The 24,698-nt window shown below is 34.5% G+C and overlaps 1 long non-coding RNA gene across 1 annotated transcript in view; it reads left to right on the top strand.

Annotated features, from left to right (window-relative positions):
- The first annotated feature begins 1,845 nt into the window (after positions 1 to 1,845).
- Positions 1,846 to 24,698, top strand: part of LOC126743855 (uncharacterized) — a 133,384-nt gene continuing 110,531 nt past the window's right edge. Inside the window, exons 1-2 of the long non-coding RNA XR_007663011.1 lie at positions 1,846 to 1,927; positions 13,057 to 13,097. This is a non-coding gene — a long non-coding RNA (uncharacterized LOC126743855). The remainder of the gene's footprint in view (positions 1,928 to 13,056; positions 13,098 to 24,698) is intronic.

Genomic DNA, 24,698 nt, shown 5'->3' with positions numbered 1-24,698 from the left:
TCTCCAATCTAACGTAAATCGATATGCCGAAATGGAAACTTGTTATGCAAATTTGAAAGAAAATAAACGACATCTTCTCATCTGAAGCGTATTTTTCATAAGACGTTCAAATCGGAAAATCGAGAGCGCATTTTCCTCAGATGGAAAAGGGGCATTTTAATATTACTTCCACTCTTAGAATTTTTGCAATCATTTAAATTTTAAGTAGGAAATTGGCAGTTGAGAAAGTCGTTAATGCAAATTTTTATGTATTTTTCCTCGTCTCTAATTATAAGACAGAAGTAGACTTTCCGGCAATTATCATAATTTATTGTTAAATTAAAGCCATTTCAAGAGCGCGCGGTAGAAAGTTTCTTTACTTAGACCCATTTTTTTTAATTAAATTTTTATTACAAGATTATAGCAAACAAAAAAATACATATCCGCCCACTATCAAGATAAAATCATAATTTGTTTTGTAAAAATAAAGCATGAAACGCAAGTGCTTTAAAGATATCGTGCAAAGATCAAACCGATCGGGTTAACCCGAGTATTATCATTTCACTGCAGATCGACCATTACACGGTGTGGTGCAAATTAAGGTCTTCCGCTAGACAAATCAAAAATCAAAAGGATACACCGCTCAATTACCTTGTCAAACCGAAAAGTGTGGGTAAGTTTATTCCAGGACAGTCTTATAGAATATTTAGTTGTATAAAAGATATTAAAAAAAAAATCATTAAAGTTAATGAGAAAATATATTTTTTTCTTCTCAAGACTCTTGATTTCAAATTTCATGCTAAAATTCTAAATTTGTTATGCAGACTCTTTATTTATATATAAGTCACTGAAAATCCCTCCTTTTTAATTGATAAATAATTTAACGTATGTCAATGTAAATTAAGCAGCATAGCGTAATGTAGTAACATGTTGACTACATGTCGTCGACATCCCTTGGACAATATTGGACATTACATGGCTTAATAATTGCTTTTTGTTTGTCGTCTTTAGTCGTGTGTAACTGTAATACAATTGCACTATTAGAAAAACAAATAAAATAAATATTATAATAAAGACTTTAGAAGATGATAATATGTTACAAATGAAATCCGGTCCTGTAAAGATAAAAAGAGCAACGTAATCTGCTGCATGCACGATATTTGCAACAACAAATTGAGGTTCAAGGATCAGATCGGCGTATACCTGCATTGCACAAGGTGTGTGATGGACAATTTCCTTCCGCAACGCCATCACTCTCCTCATTGGACAAGAAAGTTGGTTTACGTCTTCTACGCCCACTAGTCATATATATAGGTATACTTACTAATGCTTTTTTGGTCGGTTTGGCAAATTGCGAGATTACACATAATTACTTTAATGTGTAGGCTTTGTTTCGTTGTCACGACATTAACGTGATGTTGGTATAACTTATTATATTTCGTCCTAATTCCGTAAATAAGATAACAACATAGTCTCTGTACTCATACCATACACCACGAATATTAAATTAAACAATCCGCCCGGTCCTATGCATTCCTAGGATGGTCCCCATGCCCATGGAATTCATTCTCTGTTTTCGTGCCGTACATCGCGTATCCTTACGAGTAAATTAAAATTTGTATTTTAGATTTTTTTTTCACATTAGTTTCTTTTTAATGTGTAACTGTAATATCATATCACTGTAAGTCATATTAAGGAATCAAAAGATATGTTATCTTAGTGTAGACCCTGATGACTATATACAAGACCTTAATAATTAAAAAATAAATGTATAAAATATTGCAATCGAGTACTGAAGGCCTGCGTTCCTTACCTCAATTTTCACATAGTCTATTTTAAGGTCAACACAGGAACCACGAATAATATGGTTTTAACAAGAGATGATGACGGTGTGGTCTGCATACGGCCAATATTGCCGATGTGTAACCGGCGTTGCCGTCAATGGCAGGTAAATTTCTTTATTTGTTGATTCCTAATTATAATATTGTTGACTTGTAACATATATATATTAATATTGATACAATCAAGCACCTAGATGTGAAACATCTGCATGTGCGATATCAAATCATGTTACTTATTCTACGTTCTATTATAAATATTATCACGAAGATTAAGAGACTAAGCAAATTAGAGAGATACATAATTAAAAAATTATGTATACATACATATATATTAAAAAATTTAAGATACATCCAACCATGACACTATCTGTGATCAAATGCTCCGAGGAAAAGCTCTTAAAATTGGTGAGCGCTTTCAGAGATTACACTCTTACATAACTTATTTTTTTTTATGGAAGTGCAACCTTTACAAGCATCCGGCAACAAGTTATACAGTTTAGGTACAAAGTAATTTATGTATCTCAGATTAAGATTATTAGTACTTAGTGGTAGTTTAATTTGCCTATTGCACCTAGTTCTTGTATCATAATTATGATTAACAACAGACTTTAAATTAGTTCGAATATGTATACATATACATATAAGAACAGATTGTGTGAGTGTAAATTGATCGTTAAATGTAAATTGATGTTAAAAATATCTTTATTAAATAGTAAATGCGTAGAGTACAATCTATCTTTTTTAAAAATAATTTTTAAAATATATTTCTGTATTATATTTAATTTGTACGGGCAGTTATCATAAAGTCCTCCCCACACCAATATACCGTAACTTATAATTGATTCCACAAATGCTTTCTAATCATTATTAAAGTCTTAGTATTTAAAAATTCCCTCAATAAGTAAAATTTATGAATTAATTTTGTTGAAAAGATAATCAATGTGTGGTTGCCATTTCACAAACTTATCAATTACAACTCCAAAGTATTTTGTACATGAAGTTTCTTTAATACAGTGATTATCAAAATAGAACTCTAATGTAGTCTATTCGCATTAATATGTTTTTTTAGTTAAGTTTAATGATAATTTAAGCGTTTGAAGCCAATTTTTTATTATAGTTAAATTATTTACAAATTTATCTTTCACAATGTCCCAAGACTCTCCTGAAATCACAATGGCTGTATCATCTGCATAAGATACTAGTAGACCATCCCATCCACCTGTACCCTTAGTAGTGAGTTCATATATATTATAAAGAGTACTGGACCCAAAACTGTTTCTTGTGGAATGCCAATCTTAATTTCCTGTTTGTCACTTAGGACATTATTAAGCTTAACCATTTGTAGTCGCCCTGATAAATAACTTGAAAACAACTCTAAAGCAGTACCCCGAATTCCATATCTTTCAAGAACATTAAGAAGTATATTATGAGGCACAGTATCAAAGGCCTTTGCAAAATCTAGGAATATAGCCAAACATTTTCTGTTTGAATTTAAATTATTTTCTACCACAGTTATTAGTTAATCCATGGCATCTTCTGTACTTCACCCCTCAAGAAATCCATATTGACTTAAAGATAAAACATTATTTGTTCTTAAGAAATTCATTAGTCTAATAAATTTTTCACAGAGTTTCGCAAAATTACTTCAATAGGGCTGATAGGCCTGTAATTATTAATGGATGTTTTGAAACCTGATTTATTTATGGGTGTTATTACCGATGTTTTAAATTGGAGGGGTATTTTACCAATTTCCAATATAAGGTTAAGTATATGTAATAGTGGATTAATTATTTCTAAATGTGTCTGTTTAATGATATCAGCTTGAATACCATCATAACCTGATGAACTATTATTTTTTAACGTTGAGATACACTTTATTAATTCATTTTATCTTATGGGGTTAAAATAAATTGATTTTCTTATCGGGGCATCCAATTCCTGTTCATGTGGTGGCGGAATTGCTGTTTTCATTTCTACTCTAACATATATGTAATAGCTATTACAATAATTTGATGCTTCAAATCGACTAATAAAATATTCTCTATAGTTACTTTTTATATTAAAAAAACCATCGTTTTGTTTTTAACGTTTTCGTATGTGGTATCTTTGATTATTTGGTACAACTCTTTCATATTTCCCTTGTTATTTTCAATTTTGTGCCTATAATATTCATTTTTCTGTTTATGTATGAGTTTGTTTAATTTACTTCTATATTCTTTAGATTCTTTATCTAATTGGGTATCAAATCTTTTCCATAATTTTTTTTTCATTCGTTTTTTGTGCTTTATATTGAAGGTTTGTGAAGCGTTTAATAATAATTGTTCGTAACTATTTAAAAAAATTGTTGTTGCTATCTCTGAGTCATGATTATGTATCACCATTGACCAATCAAAATCTCGACTACTATCGTCTAAACTTAGGAATATCCAATTTAGTTTTAATGTCATTGTAAGAATTTATTAAATTATATTGCTTTTCTTCTATTTGACTAGCAAGAAACATTATTGGGCTATGATCTGTTATATCCGCTTCAATTACTTATGAATTTAGTTGTTAATTAATAGATTTTATTTTTTGATTGATAAGCAAGTGATCTAGGCAAGTTTTTTAAAGAAGTCTTGTGACTGAGTTAATATAAGTATAAGTATGTAAATAAATCACTTATAAAATCACTTTGAAATGGGTGGAGGTTTGTATATTACTGTTAATTCAAAAGTTGTGCCATTTTCTTCAAAATTTATTCTACTTAGAGTTTCTTCTGAGTAGTCAACTGAGTGAAAAAAAAGCAACACTAAAATTATTTTTTACTAGTATAACAACACCATCATTTTTATTATACTTAGCATTATTATATAAAACTCTGTATATTAAAATTGTTTATCGAATCAATTTGAAAGGTTTCAGAAAGCACAATAATATCAATAAAATATAATTTATATGTATCTAAATAAGAAATTAAGTTATCAATGTTCCTATTTAAGCTTCTAATATTAAAATGAATTAAGCCAACATCATACTTCTTAACCTTTGTTGATCCACCATTCCATCTAGAGTCCCATTTTCTCTCTTTATTTATTTCTTCCAATATATCATCCTGAGCGTTAAATACCATTTAATATTATAACATATTTTACTATGAATTAATAATTGCAATTTTTTTATTAATTAGTAAAATAAAAAATGGTGCTCTTATATCAAAATAATATACTTAAGAACGATGAAAGTAACATATTGAACAATTGTGGTATATTTTACATTTGTTGTGTTTCTAAAATATTATGAGCATAATTATAGTTAATGATTTAAAAATTTATTGATAATAAGTTTTTAAAATATTGCAGCATATTTAAATAGAAATAGGTTACCATAGATTATTTTTTTGATTAAGGAGTATTAAAATCCAAGCTCTTCAGAACTTTGTTTTCTTTATTGCCAATGTTTCGGCCTATATTACGCCTTCTTCAGGGCACTTAGCATATATGTTTTCAAGACGAATTTCGAGTATTGAAGTGCTTCTAATATCCCGGAGAAATCCCATCCGGTGTAGTTCTTTTGTCAATGTGATCCGGAAATTACTTGATTGTGTGTTTAATTTTGCTAACTTTTACGGGTTAAGTTGAAAAAGGGGTTGGAAGGACCTTTGATTGTCGTAAAATATTATGAAACATTTTTAAGTAAGTCTTTAAATAATGAATTCCCTGGGCATGGGGCGGATTGTTTACTTTAAAATTCGTGGTGTATGGTATGAGTAGAGAGACTACGTTTTATCTTATTTACTTCACGAGGACTTCATATAATTACAATCGAACTTCATTACAGGTAAGTTCGATTGATTTGGTAATTTTACTTGACTTTCATGATTTTGGATACTTGATTTGGGATACTTAAGGCAGTTGGAATTTTCGTTAAAAAAGCGTCAAAAGAGCGTCTCAATACCATAGACTACCTTTACTGTGCAAAATATACATTAAATTAAAAACTTCATTTAAAAGTGCTTAGAATAATAATATTAAAATAAGGTAGTTAATTAATGTTATAAAACACCTAAAATAATTTTTATTAACTGGTTTATATAAAATGTGGCCTAAGAAATTTTAAATTAATACAGTCTTTTATAATTGCTTTAGATAATAACAGTGTGAACATTATTAATACATACATGATAAAATGTACCAACACATTAAAAAACAATATTTCAATTAAAATATTTTTATAAGGATAGATATGTTGTGTAAACTTACTTTAAAATACTTAGTATACTTTTATCTTTTTAATAAATAATGCAATTTGATAAAACTAAATAAACCTATAAAAAATATGAAAATCACAATTTTAATTTTCCAGCAAATAGGTGTGCATGCACCCTTAGAAAATATATTGAATTCAAATTAATTAAATATTTATTTTAAGAAAATGTTTTATCATAATTGTTTGATCACGCGTTTTCCCTTGGTTTATATAGTTGTAGTTTGTATATGTATTTATTTTATTTTTGTTTTACAATTTTAATTCGTATTTTGTTATTTTATTTATACTTTTTCTGTATGTGAGTATTTATGTGTTTTTGTATATGTATGCCATAGTCGTTGTTTCATTTACTTGTTTATTACATTTTGTACGAGCACCTACAAGCACACACTATTTTCAATTTATTTAAATTTTTTATTTTTGCAACTTTTTTTGTTGATTTAAATTTGTAAATCAACAAAATGTTAAAACCTTTGTAGCTGAAGGCAAGGGCAGATAATAGAAGAGGAATAGACAGGAAAAGGTAAAAAACGAGGTACGTAGAAAAAAACTGTAGAACTTTACTTCAGGATATACAATTTAATTCAATTTATCCACAAATTTCGACAAAAAAGAAATATCAACAATACATACAATAAAAATTGTGATTAAGAAGTTGAATTTTTTAAGTATAGTTAGTCCTTGCTACTTCGAGTTGAATTTTATTAGATTAATCACAAGAGCACATAACTTATTAGCGTTATATTTTAGATCGTGATTTTCAGCATAATATTTAGAAAGGTCACATACAAGAAAAATGATATAAAGAAAAAGATAAGTATTCTATGCAACTCATTAGTGTCTTAGTATGGAACACTAGAGAAAACTACTTTACTCAAATTTTGTGCATAAGTTTCTCAATACTACTAACTCCTCGAATAGTCATAAAAATAAATTTCTGTTAAAGATAATACAACAGAATATTAAAAACAGGAATAAAAATTATTTATCCCATTATACAGGGTGTCCCGTAAATAGTGGTCCAAATGAAAACTCCTAATAGATTGGACTATTTCCAATCAGAATAATCCAACATAGCTCTAACGAAAGTGTTACGGTTTTCGAGATATTTTGATTTTTGCGAAATTTTAAGAAATACCTACCTGTAATCAGTTTTTTTATCGTGTGTCACTAAATGAAAAAAAAATCACAATTTCTTCGGTTGGATATTATTTGCCGATAGATGCGCTTTATGATGCGTATTAAAATTTTTCAGTTACGCAAATATTTTTCACAGGAAAAATTTTTGAAATTGCAATATCATACAATAAGTTTGAAGTCTTATGACGCAATAAAATAATAATAGAATCTTGGTGCCCATTAACGTGAAAATGTATTTATTCCATGCCGTATTAAAGACAAAAACTTTTTGAATTTTTTGTTAACCTCAAAAAAAAATGGTTGTTTTAATGCCGAAAGAACTATTTTGTGAAAAAAAATCGTTTTTTTTTCGATGCAAATTAATTCGGTTTATTTGTGTTTTGCAATTTTACAAAAGATGTTCAAAATGGCCACCACCTACTGCTATACACGCCCTACACCTTCTTATAAAGGATCGCTTAATCCGTTGAGCGTGGCTAGCTCTATTTATCTCTTGAGCAGCAGTTTGGATGCGCTCGCGCAGATTTTCAATGATTGGTCTCCTGTATACAATTACTTTGCGGCATCCCCAGTAAAAAAAAATCAAGAGGATTTAGGTCAGGTGACCGTGGGGGCCACAGTATAGGTCCTAGACGTCCGATCCATCGGTTAGGGTAGGATTCATTTAAAAAATTTCTAACTTGCACACCGTAGTGCGCAGGACATCCGTCGTGTTGCAGCCACATATTTCTGCGAATGTCTAAAGGAACATTTTCCAAAATGATGGGGAGAATATTTTGCAAAAAATGGAGATAATATTCAGCATTGAGATTTTGCGGCAACTCAAACGGTCCTATAATTTCACCATTAATAATCCATGTCCACAAATTGATTTCAAATTGGTGTTGCGATTTATCTTCTCTATTAATATGTGGATTTTCCAATTGCCAGCTATGTAAATTATGGAGATTCAAAAATCCATCTTTACGGCAGGTTGATTCGTCGCCTCACAAGATATTTTTAAACCAATTTCCATCTCAACATCGTCAGACAAAAATCTACTCTTGCTTCATAGTCTCTTGGTTCGAGAGTCTGAACGCGCTGCACATGATACGGATGGCACTTATAAGTTCGTTTTAAAATTTTTTGAACTCTGCTTTTGGTTATACCTGTACGTCGTTCTATGGCACGTACCGAGGTACTGGGATCCGCATCTCTTTCCTCTTCTCCTTCTAAATGCGGCCTACCTTCACGAGCGCCACCTACGCCTTTTCCAGAAAATCTTCCTTCGAGCAATGCAGCATGCACCCTAATAAAAACTCGGTGGTCTGGATGACGAGCGTTAGGGTACCTTTCACTGTATAATTCAGAGGCTGCCCTGGCGTTTCCTTCACATAAGCCGTAAATGAAGTGCATATTTGCATACTCGAGTGATGTGTATTGCGCCATACTAACAACTAGAGGTATTAAAAAACTTTAAGCTTAAGTTAGTGCCAAGTTGTCAACGGTGACAATTTTAATATCGGTGTCATAGGTCATAGATAAGAAATATAAGTAGGTTATTAGATGGGCAACTGCCTATGTACGGGCTTGGCTGTTGTACTCGTGGCGCCCTTCAGCGTCCGGAAAATCCACATAAAGGCCACCTTCTTGTGATTCTTTGTGTTGTATACGAGGAACATTTTTGGTCCACTGTATCGACGCCACATTTTGTTCTGTTATAATGTAATATTATTTGTGGACCCATTTCTTTTTTAAATCTGTCTTGAATATATTTTTTTCGGTCTGCCACCTTTTTTTTATTTTCTTCGCCTTTGGTTTGCCAGGTTTCAATTTCAATTCTATAGGCTATATGCAGGATGCATTCCATGAATCTGATCCTGCAGTGGAGTGGTGACAAACCAAAAGAAAGACATTTTTCATTCACTTTTTTTTTAAATTTTTTCGGGGTTGTTCATCTCTTTGGGAGATGCACCACACACAAAGCAGCATTGTGAAGACGTATATGTTGACAAAGCAGAACAAATTTTGCCATCAATCATGCTTAGCTGAAGCAAGGGCTGTACTAAAATGACTTTTGTTTCCCAAGAAATATTGATAGATTTAAGATTTTGTATTTGGTTTTCAATATTTTGTACCTCAGCAGCTATTAAATCGGATGTTTCTTTAGCATACACTAGTTTTATTGGTCGGAAGTATTTGGTCGACGAGGGTGTTCTATTTTGCCAAAATATTTTTTTGGTGTCTTTCTCTTTAAAGTATTTATTGAAGAGGTACCAAAGAAATACTAAACATGTTCTCATCCGAAGCACCATCCTCCAAAAATATCTGTCTGTAACGTTTCTGTTGAGACCCATCACAACACCATTTAAAAATAATGGTCATGTCTTTGGGGAGATCAAGGTGCTGGAAGATACTTTCTTGGCAGAGAACCAATCTTTTAATCGTGTGATCTACTAAACTCTACAAACTTACTTCTGCTCTTGTCTCAGAAATAGAAATTTCTGATGGGTAGCACATTTTTTTGGCTGTTTGGATCATTTTATAGGATGGGTACATATTTTTGGAAATTTGGTTAGACTGCTGCCTTATAAGGTTATATTGATAGGTAGATAAATTTGCATCGATTATTATTGCAAGGGCTTGGTCAGGTGTTATGGTTTTTGCCTCATTGTCGGTTGAATTTATTATTTTCTTCAATTTGGTGCCACTAGAGGAAGAACTTGAGGAAAGTTCTTTTATTAATAACGCTGTATCTCTTTTACCGATTTGAAATTGACTCAGTTCGTTTGCAACTGCTAATACTTCTGGAGAAAAAGACTCTGTTAACTTTCTAGCTTTCTTTTTTTGGGTTTTCTTGCAACAGTCTTGAAAGGGTTTTGATGGTCTTCCAGGTTTTTTATCGGATTCTGGGACTTCTTTGAAATATGTTTTAAAATCCACGTCTTTATTTAACCATTCACGATATTTTTCTAAGAACCTAGCTCGATTGCGATAGCTTTTTTGCCATTTTAAACTAATTCGGTAGCATTCTGTAGCGACTTTGTTATTAAAAGATGCCAGTAATTTCTTACTTCGAATGTCCTGTTCCCCGAAATGTTCTAAAAGTTTCTTTCTTGTTCCACTAGTTCGGTGCTTAATCCATATATCAAAAATTTCCAGCGCAAAATGGTGTAAACATTCATCCTAAAAAAATAACCTCCTGTTAAAAGGAGCAGATAGACGTAACATTTTTTATATATGCCCTTTAGTATAAACAATGGGCTTTATTTTGACCATAATTTGAAACCCACAATCGGCGACACTCGGAAGATTTTTCATTTAGAAATTTCAGTCGCTATTTTAAGATCTTTGTCACTTTTTTAAAATTATAGTTTTTAGAGTACAATTAAATCTTATAAAAAAAAAATATGTATACGTACCTCTATAAATTATGTTTAAAATATCACCAAATTTGTTTAAATAAAATGCACCTGTACACAATAACACAACGCTGAACTAACTGATAAATACTGCAAGAAAAGTCTATTAACATTTTTATCAATGTTTACCTTATCTTTTTCCTGTGTTTACATTTTTTTTTAATGTTTTGCTATAAATTTGGGTTGGTCGGATATCTACCAATAATAATACATCATTATTTTATTAAATATTATTATTATTTTTTTTTAATTAAGTTCCCCTAAATTATCAATTGGCCACACAGTGCGAGGCAGGCCTTCTAAAAATACACATGGTGGCATACCTAGACAGCCAGGGGCGTAGGCCAAATATACCAAAAGAAAAATGTATTAAAGTTAAATTGCGGCATGGAGTACCGCTGCGCGACCGGCGAAGGGTTAAAAAAGTAACAAGTTTTTTTAAAAAGAAGTAAGGTAGAAATTTGACGAAATAATCTTAAATAAAAACAAATTTGTAAAATATTTTTTTTATAGACTAAATCGAATAATTTGCTTTTCTTAAATAATAAATCAGTTGGAAACAAATAATATTTGAGAAAAATTAGAGTAGTCATTTTTGTATGATGTTATGATGGTTTAAAATGAGAATCTTTAACTTCTCCTTAGCTGGTTATTCCCTAAGTAGGTTGGCATTGTATTAACGAATAGTAAATTACCGTCCAGAGGTTATATATTTAAGTAATAAGTCTGTAGGTAGTTAGATTTGGATATTTCGCCTCTGAGCTTTTAAGTTACGTGTTTAATGAAATTAAATAATAAAAAAATTTACTTGCGAGAAAGCGTGAGTTGAAAGTGAGATTCAATCATCTACTTAGTAGTAGAATCTATCTGTGAATTTTAACCAAACTAAATTCACAAAATTCTACTTGTTTAAGACTCAAAAACTCAATTTGTGTACAAAGTGAAGGAGCGCCAGCAAACATCCTTTACATTTTTCCTATTACCTGGCATTATTTGCTTTGGGAGAAAGGCTATTAAAGGCCACGTAAGCAGAAAAGTGCTTGCGTCCCTCCTTTTTCATTTCTGTACTTTTCCGCATGGGCAGATCCCATCAATAGCCATTGTCCTTGCTCGAGATATACGCCGGTGTGTCCGCACAAAGAAAATATTTATTACAGCCCTTTTATTTTAAGAGAATTTATTTAAGGAATTTGGAAACTCGAGAGTGGCCACTAGCTTAGCAAGGGCTTCTTTAAACATCGAAGAAAAAAAGCGTCCTTTTTATTGTTTATTTTCAGTTGAAGTGAGATAGAGGTGCACGTTAAGCTTTATACTTTTCCACCCTCGATCTTCTCCTTTTTTTTTATTATAAATTTCGTTGCGTGTCTCAGATTTCCGACTTCCTTTTTTATATAAACCATTTGAGAAATTCAATCAGAAGTTCTTTCAGGCCAAATACATATTCGGAGCTCTCCCCCGGGTATTTCCAATCGAAAGTCCTATTTATTTTGATACCTCAACAAAAGCCATTTAAAGAAAAAAGCCGTTCGGAGGGAAAGCCCTTATCAGGGAGAAAGGAGGCGGTATATGTGGAAAAATATACATTATATAAAAGAGGCGCATATCTGGATCGGGCGATCGTTCGCTATGTGGAGTTTTCCAGGCTCGGGCGGGCCATAACCGTGCGGCTGATGCTACATCATTGAATAGTAATAAGATCCCGGGTGCGTGATCCAGAAATGAATTGCCCCTGTTTTATGTTATTGGTCCCGATGCGGCTGATCTCACTTTTACGAGGACGCGGCTTTAATAGGAAATACGGAATTTTACGTATATATTTTTTGCATGAATTCGAGATATATTACACAGTATGCTATATTTTTATATAAGAACAAATAGTATGAGACCTATGAGGTCAGATTGGGATGAAAACAAAATATTCTATTTGAGTTACAATTTGGTTATCGCTAATATAAATTAAAAAAAAAATAATTTAAAAAATCTGCATTGCCCATGATGCAAAAATGCAAAAACCATCAATATGTATGCTCTTGGATTTGTCAATAGCATTTCATACGGTGTACTTTGGAAAATACTTTTTTATTAATTTATATTTGTACTTTCTTCACGCAATTTTGTTCCAATATTTTGCACGTTTGCAAGACTAAAAAATAAAACTGTTGTATAATAATTTTCTGCTACAAAAATTATATTAATAATAATTTATATTTATTTAGTAAAAATGCGCTACATATAAAAGTAAGATATAAAATGATTTAGGTCTACAAAATAATCGATGGTACTGCTGAAGTTGCATCGCATGGTCACCTCGTGTTGATATTTCAAGAGTTTTATAGGTCGCCTATATAAATCTGGGCTAAATAGAGCATGTGTTGTATGCAAAATTAATTATTTTTAGAAATATATTAGATATTATATGAACAATTAAAGTATTCAATTTTTTTCAGAAATACCTTGTCAAGGATTCCGTGAACAACCCAAATATTGAGTAAGTTGAACAACAAAAAATTATAATATTTTATATAAATCACAAAAAAACATTGTCACGCGTCAATTTTGATTTAATTATTTTGGTCGTTAATTATTTTAAATCTTGATAAAGTATTGGGTCATTTAACTTCGTTATTTCATTCGTTTATATTTCTTTAATTTTTAAATAAATTTTTGTTCTAATTTAACCTGTATTCTATTCTATGACATTTCTGTGTGTAAGACATGACCTGTCATCCTTGACAGTGTTTGACATTGGTATTTCTTCGACCGCGTGGCAGCACTCACATTTTTTCCGTTGCCGGTAGTTGAGTGCCTTAGGGTGTGTGCCTGTTAGTGCCTTATCAAAAATAATATTCACGTTATAAATCACTTAAACAATATATAAACTTTTTGCGAAAAAATATTGGCAAATCCTTATATTTGGCAATATCCTTTATTTTTGGAAATATCGCAGCAGAATTTTATTTTAAAAGTCTCCACCTTCATTACTTCGTAAGTAAAATAAGAAAATTCTAATTCTAGGATGGCACTTAACTAAGACAATGTGAAGAGGGAGTAAAAAAAAGGCCCTATAGAATAATGAAAAAATAAACATATAAAATCATATACGGGTTCACATAAATAAATTCATAAAATACAAAATTAATTGCATTATAGAAGTGAAACTCTTTAAATAATTACTAAATAGACCACAAAACTACTAAAGTTTTGGAAAAAAGCAATTTTTCCTTTCAAAAACTGCTAATATGCTTTTAAATAAACCAGACAGTAAGCTTTAAATAATAAAAGGAGCAGGTATCTACTTGTTTCATTAATTTATAAGAATTATAATGGCAGTTTGGCATAAATAAATTTTAAGTGGTGAGTACAATTTGATGAAGGTCAATAGAAAACAAGACACAAAAGTCTGATTTTTATTTTTACATTAGCGTTTCGAGAATTTACATTACTATCTTTAGGATGAATAGATTTGCAAGACCGTTGCAAAAAAATATATATATAAAATTCAGTTACAAAATTAATATTATATAAAATGTTAGAATGTTAATATGTAAAAATTATTTTTCACAAGAAATACAAATAAAATCATAACCCTCGTTAATTATTATGAAAAACTAAAACCAACTGATACATTAAAAAAAATGGCATCCTGAGAATGACTTCTGTCTGTGAACCTTTATGTAAATAAACAAACAGACTTGAGCGTTTTATTATATATATATACTATAAAGTAAAAAGCCGAAAAACAACTATTTCACACCTTTTTTCGGTTATTAACTTTTTTGCTCCTATAATAAATGTCAACATGCTGAAAACTAAAAAAAAACAAGATTTACTATACGATAAACAGGTTAGAAAAAAATTATAAGCTCTACTACTACATACTACTATAAAAAAAATCAGAAATTTATTTTATATATAAGTTAGGGAATCCAATCATTACGCATAAAGAGATGCTTAAAGGCGAAATAGGGCAACAAAAACGCATGCATTTTATGCGCTTCGCTACTCGCCTATTCGGTAGTTATTTTTCAGTACCACATTAGTAAGGGTTTGATTTTGCGAAAGTTCAGGCATTTTTAAAATGTCTTTCTGATGCAGGCTTTATATACAGGGGGTTACGAAATTCAGTGTTTCAAAAAGAACCAATATTTTAAAATCGTATTGTTAGAGTCAAAGTTAGACTTTTTTCTCTATAAACGGTGTTTTCGTGATGTGGGTGATAGAAGCAAGACGATGGTATAGTTCGATTTCGAAAAAAATCAATTTTCTGGAAAAAATCTAAACGGGGGGCTATACCGAAAATGAAAAAACCCAAATTTTGAAGGCCGATATCTCGGCTTCTATGAAAAAATTTCAACGGTTTTGTCTTAGTTTCGTCGTTCTAAATCCAACGAGACCATCAGCAAGGTCGTAGTTCCCATATTAGCTGAGATTTCGCATTTTTGTGGCCCATTTTTGGGCTCAAAAAAATTCCGTTATAACCCGGTGTTTTCGTAATGTAGGTGATGGGAATAAGCCGCTGATAAGAGTTTCTACAGCTATTTTCGGGTTTAAAGAAAATCGATTTTTCGCATTTTCAAAGTGCTATAATTCCCTTAGTTTTTCTCGAAACTCATTATAACCCAGTGTTTTCGTGTTGTAGGTGATGGGAACAAGCCGCTGGTATCGTTAGTTCAAATTCGAAAAAAATCAATTTTTGATGAAAAATTCGATACGGGGGGGTATACCCTTAAAATGAAAAATCCCAAACTTTGGAGGTCCATATCTCGGCTTCTATGGGCCCTATCGGAAAAATTCCAAAGGTTTTGACTTAGTTTCGTCCTCCTGAATCCAACGAAACCATCCGCAAGGTCGTAGCTCCCATACTAGCTGAGATCTCGCATTTTTGTAGCCCATTTTTGGGCTCAAAAACGGGGTCCAAAATTGACTTTTGTCCGACTTTTCAAAGTGCTATAATTCCACTTGTTCTGGTCGAATTCCGTTATAACCCGGTGTTTTCGTAATGTAGGTGATGAGAATAAGCCGCTGATAAGGGTTTCTACAGCTATTTTCGGGTTTAAAGAAAATCGATTTTTCGCATTTTCAAAGTGCTATAATTCCCTTAGTTTTTCTCGAAACTCATTATAACCCGGTGTTTTCGTGTTGTAGGTGATGGGAAAAAGCCGCTGGTATCGTTAGTTCAAATTCGAAAAAAATCAATTTTTGGTGAAAAATTCGATACGGGGGGGTATACCCTTAAAATGAAAAATCCCAAACTTTGGAGGTCCATATCTCGGCTTCTATGGGCCCTATCGGAAAAATTCCAACGGTTTTGACTTAGTTTCGTCCTCCTGAATCCAACGAAACCATCCGCAAGGTCGTATCTCCCATACTAGCTGAGATCTCGCATTTTTGTAGCCCATTTTTTGGCTCAAAAACGGGGTCGAAAATTGACTTTTTTCCGACTTTTCAAAGTGCTATAATTCCACTTGTTCTGGTCGAATTCCGTTATAACCCGGTGTTTTCGTAATGTAGGTGATGGGAATAAGCCGCTGATAAGGGTTTCTACAGCTATTTTCGGGTTTAAAGAAAATCGATTTTTCGCATTTTCAAAGTGCTATAATTCCCTTAGTTTTTCTCGAAACTCATTATAACCCGGTGTTTTCGTGTTGTAGGTGATGGGAACAAGCCGCTGGTATCGTTAGTTCAAATTCGAAAAAAATCAATTTTTGATGAAAAATTCGATACGGGGGGGTATACCCTTAAAATGAAAAATCCCAAACTTTGGAGGTCCATATCTCGGCTTCTATGGGCCCTATCGGAAAAATTCCAACGGTTTTGACTTAGTTTCGTCCTCCTGAATCCAACGAAACCATCCGCAAGGTCGTAGCTCCCATACTAGCTGAGATCTCGCATTTTTATAGCCCATTTTTGGGCTCAAAAACGGGGTCGAAAATTGACTTTTTCCGATTTTTTAAAGTGCTATAATTCCACTTGTTCTGGTCGAATTCCGTTATAACCCGGTGTTTTCGTAATGTAGGTGATGGGAATAAGCCGCTGATAAGGGTTTCTACAGCTATTTTCGGGTTTAAAGAAAATCGATTTTTCGCATTTTCAAAGTGCTATAATTCCCTTAGTTTTTCTCGAAACTCATTATAACCCGGTGTTTTCGTGTTGTAGGTGATGGGAACAAGCCGCTGGTATCGTTAGTTCAAATTCGAAAAAAAATAATTTTTGGTGAAAAATTCGATACGGGGGGGTATACCCTTAAAATGAAAAATCCCAAACTTTGGAGGTCCATATCTCGGCTTCTATGGGCCCTATCGGAAAAATTCCAACGGTTTTGACTTAGTTTCGTCCTCCTGAATCCAACGAAACCATCCGCAAGGTCGTAGCTCCCATACTAGCTGAGATCTCGCATTTTTGTAGCCCATTTTTGGGCTCAAAAACGGGGTCGAAAATTGAGTTTTTTCCGACTTTTCAAAGTGCTATAATTCCACTTGTTCTGGTCGAATTCCGTTATAACCCGGTGTTTTCGTAATGTAGGTGATGGGAATAAGCCGCTGATAAGGGTTTCTACAGCTATTTTCGGGTTTAAAGAAAATCGATTTTTCGCATTTTCAAAGTGCTATAATTCCCTTAGTTTTTCTCGAAACTCATTATAACCCGGTGTTTTCGTGTTGTAGGTGATGGGAACAAGCCGCTGGTATCGTTAGTTCAAATTCGATAAAAATCAATTTTTGGTGAAAAATTCGATACGGGGGGTATACCCTTAAAATGAAAAATCCCAAACTTTGGAGGTCCATATCTCGGCTTCTATGGGCCCTATCGGAAAAATTCCAAAGGTTTTGACTTAGTTTCGTCCTCCTGAATCCAACGAAACCATCCGCAAGGTCGTAGCTCCCATACTAGCTGAGATCTCGCATTTTTGTAGCCCATTTTTGGGCTCAAAAACGGGGTCCAAAATTGACTTTTGTCCGACTTTTCAAAGTGCTATAATTCCACTTGTTCTGGTCGAATTCCGTTATAACCCGGTGTTTTCGTAATGTAGGTGATGAGAATAAGCCGCTGATAAGGGTTTCTACAGCTATTTTCGGGTTTAAAGAAAATCGATTTTTCGCATTTTCAAAGTGCTATAATTCCCTTAGTTTTTCTCGAAACTCATTATAACCCGGTGTTTTCGTGTTGTAGGTGATGGGAAAAAGCCGCTGGTATCGTTAGTTCAAATTCGAAAAAAATCAATTTTTGGTGAAAAATTCGATACGGGGGGGTATACCCTTAAAATGAAAAATCCCAAACTTTGGAGGTCCATATCTCGGCTTCTATGGGCCCTATCGGAAAAATTCCAACGGTTTTGACTTAGTTTCGTCCTCCTGAATCCAACGAAACCATCCGCAAGGTCGTATCTCCCATACTAGCTGAGATCTCGCATTTTTGTAGCCCATTTTTTGGCTCAAAAACGGGGTCGAAAATTGACTTTTTTCCGACTTTTCAAAGTGCTATAATTCCACTTGTTCTGGTCGAATTCCGTTATAACCCGGTGTTTTCGTAATGTAGGTGATGGGAATAAGCCGCTGATAAGGGTTTCTACAGCTATTTTCGGGTTTAAAGAAAATCGATTTTTCGCATTTTCAAAGTGCTATAATTCCCTTAGTTTTTCTCGAAACTCATTATAACCCGGTGTTTTCGTGTTGTAGGTGATGGGAACAAGCCGCTGGTATCGTTAGTTCAAATTCGAAAAAAATCAATTTTTGATGAAAAATTCGATACGGGGGGGTATACCCTTAAAATGAAAAATCCCAAACTTTGGAGGTCCATATCTCGGCTTCTATGGGCCCTATCGGAAAAATTCCAACGGTTTTGACTTAGTTTCGTCCTCCTGAATCCAACGAAACCATCCGCAAGGTCGTAGCTCCCATACTAGCTGAGATCTCGCATTTTTATAGCCCATTTTTGGGCTCAAAAACGGGGTCGAAAATTGACTTTTTCCGATTTTTTAAAGTGCTATAATTCCACTTGTTCTGGTCGAATTCCGTTATAACCCGGTGTTTTCGTAATGTAGGTGATGGGAATAAGCCGCTGATAAGGGTTTCTACAGCTATTTTCGGGTTTAAAGAAAATCGATTTTTCGCATTTTCAAAGTGCTATAATTCCCTTAGTTTTTCTCGAAACTCATTATAACCCGGTGTTTTCGTGTTGTAGGTGATGGGAACAAGCCGCTGGTATCGTTAGTTCAAATTCGAAAAAAAATAATTTTTGGTGAAAAATTCGATACGGGGGGGTATACCCTTAAAATGAAAAATCCCAAACTTTGGAGGTCCATATCTCGGCTTCTATGGGCCCTATCGGAAAAATTCCAACGGTTTTGACTTAGTTTCGTCCTCCTGAATCCAACGAAACCATCCGCAAGGTCGTAGCTCCCATACTAGCTGAGATCTCGCATTTTTGTAGCCCATTTTTGGGCTCAAAAACGGGGTCGAAAATTGAGTTTTTTCCGACTTTTCAAAGTGCTATAATTCCACTTGTTCTGGTCGAATTCCGTTATAACCCGGTGTTTTCGTAATGTAGGTGATGGGAATAAGCCGCTGATAAGGGTTTCTACAGCTATTTTCGGGTTTAAAGAAAATCGATTTTTCGCATTTTCAAAGTGCTATAATTCCCTTAGTTTTTCTCGAAACTCATTATAACCCGGTGTTTTCGTGTTGTAGGTGATGGGAACAAGCCGCTGGTATCGTTAGTTCAAATTCGATAAAAATCAATTTTTGGTGAAAAATTCGATACGGGGGGTATACCCTTAAAATGAAAAATCCCAAACTTTGGAGGTCCATATCTCGGCTTCTATGGGCCCTATCGGGAAAATTCCAACGGTTTTGACTTAGTTTCGTCCTCCTAAATCCAACGAGACCATCCGCAAGGCCGTAGCTCCCATATTAGCTGAGATCTCGCATTTTTGTAGCCCATTTTTGGGCTCAAAAACGGGGTCGAAAATTGACTTTTTTCCGATTTTTCAAAGTGCTATAATTCCACTTGTTCTGGTCGAATTCCGTTATAACCCGGTGTTTTCGTAATGTAGGTGATGGGAATAAGCCGCTGATAAGGGTTTCTACAGCTATTTTCGGGTTTAAAGAAAATCGATTTTTCGCATTTTCAAAGTGCTATAATTCCCTTAGTTTTTCTCGAAACTCATTATAACCCGGTGTTTTCGTGTTGTAGGTGATGGGAACAAGCCGCTGGTATCGTTAGTTCAAATTCGAAAAAAATCAATTTTTGGTGAAAAATTCGATACGGGGGGGTATACCCTTAAAATGAAAAATCCCAAACTTTGGAGGTCCATATCTCGGCTTTTATGGGCCCTATCGGAAAAATTCCAACGGTTTTGACTTAGTTTCGTCCTCCTAAATCCAACGAGACCATCCGCAAGGCCGTAGCTCCCATATTAGCTGAGATCTCGCATTTTTGTAGCCCATTTTTGGGCTCAAAAACGGGGTCGAAAATTGACTTTTTTCTGATTTTTCAAAGTGCTATAATTCCACTTGTTCTGGTCGAATTCCGTTATAACCCGGTGTTTTCGTAATGTAGGTGATAAGAATAAGCCGCTGATAAGGGTTTCTACAGCTATTTTCGGGTTTAAAGAAAATCGATTTTTCGCATTTTCAAAGTGCTATAATTCCCTTAGTTTTTCTCGAAACTCATTATAACCCGGTGTTTTCGTGTTGTAGGTGATGGGAACAAGCCGCTGGTATCGTTAGTTCAAATTCGAAAAAAATCAATTTTTGATGAAAAATTCGATACGGGGGGGTATACCCTTAAAATGAAAAATCCCAAACTTTGGAGGTCCATATCTCGGCTTCTATGGGCCCTATCGGAAAAATTCCAACGGTTTTGACTTAGTTTCGTCCTCCTAAATCCAACGAAACCATCCGCAAGGTCGTAGCTCCCATACTAGCTGAGATCTCGCATTTTTGTAGCCCATTTTTGGGCTCAAAAACGGGGTCGAAAATTGACTTTTTTCCGATTTTTCAAAGTGCTATAATTCCACTTGTTCTGGTCGAATTCCGTTATAACCCGGTGTTTTCGTAATGTAGGTGATGGGAATAAGCCGCTGATAAGGGTTTCTACAGCTATTTTCGGGTTTAAAGAAAATCGATTTTTCGCATTTTCAAAGAGCTATAATTCCCTTAGTTTTTCTCGAAACTCATTATAACCCGGTGTTTTCGTGTTGTAGGTGATGGGAACAAGCCGCTGGTATCGTTAGTTCAAATTCGAAAAAAATCAATTTTTGGTGAAAAATTCGATACGGGGGGGTATACCCTTAAAATGAAAAATCCCAAACTTTGGAGGTCCATATCTCGGCTTCTATGGGCCCTATCGGAAAAATTCCAACGGTTTTGACTTAGTTTCGTCCTCCTGAATCCAACGAAACCATCCGCAAGGTCGTAGCTCCCATACTAGCTGAGATCTCGCATTTTTGTAGCCCATTTTTGGGCTCAAAAACGGGGTCGAAAATTGAGTTTTTTCCGACTTTTCAAAGTGCTATAATTCCACTTGTTCTGGTCGAATTCCGTTATAACCCGGTGTTTTCGTAATGTAGGTGATGGGAATAAGCCGCTGATAAGGGTTTCTACAGCTATTTTCGGGTTTAAAGAAAATCGATTTTTCGCATTTTCAAAGTGCTATAATTCCCTTAGTTTTTCTCGAAACTCATTATAACCCGGTGTTTTCGTGTTGTAGGTGATGGGAACAAGCCGCTGGTATCGTTAGTTCAAATTCGATAAAAATCAATTTTTGGTGAAAAATTCGATACGGGGGGTATACCCTTAAAATGAAAAATCCCAAACTTTGGAGGTCCATATCTCGGCTTCTATGGGCCCTATCGGGAAAATTCCAACGGTTTTGACTTAGTTTCGTCCTCCTAAATCCAACGAGACCATCCGCAAGGCCGTAGCTCCCATATTAGCTGAGATCTCGCATTTTTGTAGCCCATTTTTGGGCTCAAAAACGGGGTCGAAAATTGACTTTTTTCTGATTTTTCAAAGTGCTATAATTCCACTTGTTCTGGTCGAATTCCGTTATAACCCGGTGTTTTCGTAATGTAGGTGATGGGAATAAGCCGCTGATAAGGGTTTCTACAGCTATTTTCGGGTTTAAAGAAAATCGATTTTTCGCATTTTCAAAGTGCTATAATTCCCTTAGTTTTTCTCGAAACTCATTATAACCCGGTGTTTTCGTGTTGTAGGTGATGGGAACAAGCCGCTGGTATCGTTAGTTCAAATTCGAAAAAAATCAATTTTTGGTGAAAAATTCGATACGGGGGGGTATACCCTTAAAATGAAAAATCCCAAACTTTGGAGGTCCATATCTCGGCTTTTATGGGCCCTATCGGAAAAATTCCAACGGTTTTGACTTAGTTTCGTCCTCCTAAATCCAACGAGACCATCCGCAAGGCCGTAGCTCCCATATTAGCTGAGATCTCGCATTTTTGTAGCCCATTTTTGGGCTCAAAAACGGGGTCGAAAATTGACTTTTTTCTGATTTTTCAAAGTGCTATAATTCCACTTGTTCTGGTCGAATTCCGTTATAACCCGGTGTTTTCGTAATGTAGGTGATAAGAATAAGCCGCTGATAAGGGTTTCTACAGCTATTTTCGGGTTTAAAGAAAATCGATTTTTCGCATTTTCAAAGTGCTATAATTCCCTTAGTTTTTCTCGAAACTCATTATAACCCGGTGTTTTCGTGTTGTAGGTGATGGGAACAAGCCGCTGGTATCGTTAGTTCAAATTCGAAAAAAATCAATTTTTGATGAAAAATTCGATACGGGGGGGTATACCCTTAAAATGAAAAATCCCAAACTTTGGAGGTCCATATCTCGGCTTCTATGGGCCCTGTCGGAAAAATTCCAACGGTTTTGACTTAGTTTCGTCCTCCTAAATCCAACGAAACCATCCGCAAGGTCGTAGCTCCCATACTAGCTGAGATCTCGCATTTTTGTAGCCCATTTTTGGGCTCAAAAACGGGGTCGAAAATTGACTTTTTTCCGATTTTTCAAAGTGCTATAATTCCACTTGTTCTGGTCGAATTCCGTTATAACCCGGTGTTTTCGTAATGTAGGTGATGGGAATAAGCCGCTGATAAGGGTTTCTACAGCTATTTTCGGGTTTAAAGAAAATCGATTTTTCGCATTTTCAAAGAGCTATAATTCCCTTAGTTTTTCTCGAAACTCATTATAACCCGGTGTTTTCGTGTTGTAGGTGATGGGAACAAGCCGCTGGTATCGTTAGTTCAAATTCGAAAAAAATCAATTTTTGGTGAAAAATTCGATACGGGGGGGTATACCTTTAAAATGAAAAATCCCAAACTTTGGAGGTCCATATCTCGGCTTCTATGGGCCCTATCGGGAAAATTCCAACGGTTTTGACTTAGTTTCGTCCTCCTGAATCCAACGAGACCATCCGCAAGGCCGTAGCTCCCATATTAGCTAAAATCTCGCATTTTTGTAGCCCATTTTTGGGCTCAAAAACGGGGTCGAAAATTGACTTTTTTCCGATTTTTCAAAGTGCTATAATTCCACTTGTTCTGGTCGAATTCCGTTATAACCCGGTGTTTTCGTAATGTAGGTGATGGGAATAAGCCGCTGATAAGGGTTTCTACAGCTATTTTCGGGTTTAAAGAAAATCGATTTTTCGCATTTTCAAAGTGCTATAATTCCCTTAGTTTTTCTCGAAACTCATTATAACCCGGTGTTTTCGTGTTGTAGGTGATGGGAACAAGCCGCTGGTATCGTTAGTTCAAATTCGAAAAAAATCAATTTTTGATGAAAAATTCGATACGGGGGGGTATACCCTTAAAATGAAAAATCCCAAACTTTGGAGGTCCATATCTCGGCTTCTATGGGCCCTGTCGGAAAAATTCCAACGGTTTTGACTTAGTTTCGTCCTCCTAAATCCAACGAAACCATCCGCAAGGTCGTAGCTCCCATACTAGCTGAGATCTCGCATTTTTGTAGCCCATTTTTGGGCTCAAAAACGGGGTCGAAAATTGACTTTTTTCCGATTTTTCAAAGTGCTATAATTCCACTTGTTCTGGTCGAATTCCGTTATAACCCGGTGTTTTCGTAATGTAGGTGATGGGAATAAGCCGCTGATAAGGGTTTCTACAGCTATTTTCGGGTTTAAAGAAAATCGATTTTTCGCATTTTCAAAGAGCTATAATTCCCTTAGTTTTTCTCGAAACTCATTATAACCCGGTGTTTTCGTGTTGTAGGTGATGGGAACAAGCCGCTGGTATCGTTAGTTCAAATTCGAAAAAAATCAATTTTTGATGAAAAATTCGATACGGGGGGGTATACCCTTAAAATGAAAAATCCCAAACTTTGGAGGTCCATATCTCGGCTTCTATGGGCCCTATCGGGAAAATTCCAACGGTTTTGACTTAGTTTCGTCCTCCCGAATCCAACGAGACCATCCGCAAGGCCGTAGCTCCCATATTAGCTGAGATCTCGCATTTTTGTAGCCCATTTTTGGGCTCAAAAACGGGGTCGAAAATTGACTTTTTTCCGATTTTTCAAAGTGCTATAATTCCACTTGTTCTGGTCGAATTCCGTTATAACCCGGTGTTTTCGTAATGTAGGTGATGGGAATAAGCCGCTGATAAGGGTTTCTACAGCTATTTTCGGGTTTAAAGAAAATCGATTTTTCGCATTTTCAAAGTGCTATAATTCCCTTAGTTTTTCTCGAAACTCATTATAACCCGGTGTTTTCGTGTTGTAGGTGATGGGAACAAGCCGCTGGTATCGTTAGTTCAAATTCGAAAAAAATCAATTTTTGATGAAAAATTCGATACGGGGGGGTATACCCTTAAAATGAAAAATCCCAAACTTTGGAGGTCCATATCTCGGCTTCTATGGGCCCTATCGGAAAAATTCCAACGGTTTTGACTTAGTTTCGTCCTCCTGAATCCAACGAAACCATCCGCAAGGTCGTAGCTCCCATACTAGCTGAGATCTCGCATTTTTATAGCCCATTTTTGGGCTCAAAAACGGGGTCGAAAAATGACTTTTTTCCGATTTTTTAAAGTGCTATAATTCCACTTGTTCTGGTCGAATTCCGTTATAACC

The sequence above is a fragment of the Anthonomus grandis genome, chromosome 13 (genome assembly GCF_022605725.1).
Source record: "Anthonomus grandis grandis chromosome 13, icAntGran1.3, whole genome shotgun sequence".
Classification (NCBI taxonomy): Eukaryota; Metazoa; Arthropoda; class Insecta; order Coleoptera; family Curculionidae; genus Anthonomus; species Anthonomus grandis.
Note: the sequence above shows the minus strand (reverse complement) of the source record. Positions and strands in the feature narration are given on the sequence as shown.